The sequence below is a fragment of the Austrofundulus limnaeus genome, unplaced genomic scaffold (assembly GCF_001266775.1).
Source record: "Austrofundulus limnaeus strain Quisiro unplaced genomic scaffold, Austrofundulus_limnaeus-1.0 Scaffold316, whole genome shotgun sequence".
NCBI classification, from domain to species: Eukaryota; Metazoa; Chordata; class Actinopteri; order Cyprinodontiformes; family Rivulidae; genus Austrofundulus; species Austrofundulus limnaeus.
In genome coordinates, this window is record NW_013952718.1 from 505523 (window position 1) to 506826 (window position 1304).

Below are 1304 nucleotides of genomic sequence, written 5' to 3' on the forward strand. Positions count from 1 at the left end.
GCGGGATCTCATCGAGGAGTGACCCTACAGAAGCAATGATTGTAATCCAGAGTCGATCACTGTATTGATCAGAGCACCTTAACAGCAGGATGCTGCCCGGGGGTGGGGGTGATGGTGGGGGGCGGGGCTTCTGCTACCTTATCTACAAATGTGGCACAGCACACAAACATGTCAAAATGTTCTCTGATGCCAAATAAAATTGTGGGATTTTTTTTTATGTTTGTTTCCCAAAAAATGCTCGAAGGTTTCGTTCCGCAAATGTCGGCCCGTTTTTTGTTTTTTTTTCTGATTCTGTCCCGGCTGCCCATCCACAGAAATGAAAGGAAGTGACTAGTAGAAAGTGGAATAATCTAAAAATAAATAAATAAAGCACCTTCTGGGGAGCGCTTGACTGTCCTGTAGAGCCAAAGGCCCCCCCTGCACCTTTCTGAGCATGCTCACTGTGTCACTTCCTGTCTGTGTTTATGGGCGATGGCTTCAGAAGTTGGACTGAGTGGGCGGGAGGGGTGGGCATTTGGACATGTAGATATATTACGAGGGAGTTTTTTTTATTGTAAGTTTGTTTTACTGTCATTGTTTTTACCTTTTGTACTATTGTTGCCTTTTTATTTTTTTAAATTTCCTGTTAGTTTCTCTAAAAGATACTTGTTGTTTACTGTAAGAAAGAAGAGGTTGTACCGGTCAAGCTGTTTTCCTTCACCTCGATGGGGTGAGAGGTTTGGGGGTAAAGATGGGTGGAGGTCGACATTTACTGTATCTCAACAGGGTTCCTACACAGGACAGGGAAAATCAGCAAGAAGTTAACAAAGGAGAGTAAAAAAAAGTAAAAACCACCAGAACTTCTCATGTTTTTGATCATTTGTTGGGGTTGATCCCATTAAACATATAACCTTTAATTGACAATTAACCCAGTTTGGTCCTAAATTATGCCAATGTTTAATGCTACATTTAGTTCAGGGGACATGGAGAAACATGCCCATCCTATTCAAATCTCATTCTTGACTTGACAAACTCTAAATCTTTTGATTAAAACAAACAGAATTTCTTTTCCATTGAAGTTCTAATGCTAAAGTTGCTAAAGTTGAAGTTGCCAGACATGTCAGACTCAGTATTTCAGGAGGTTTTGAACAGGCTTGATTTTGAAAAAATCCAAAGTTGCTCCAGGTCACGACAACAATCAGTATTGTCTGAAACTGGAGGATGGAGTGAGGCCAAAGTGTGAACATAATAGAAAACGTTTTTCAACACTTGATCCCAGTTTAACTAGAAGAAACAGGGGGGGGGGGGGTTTTTTCCTGTTTGGG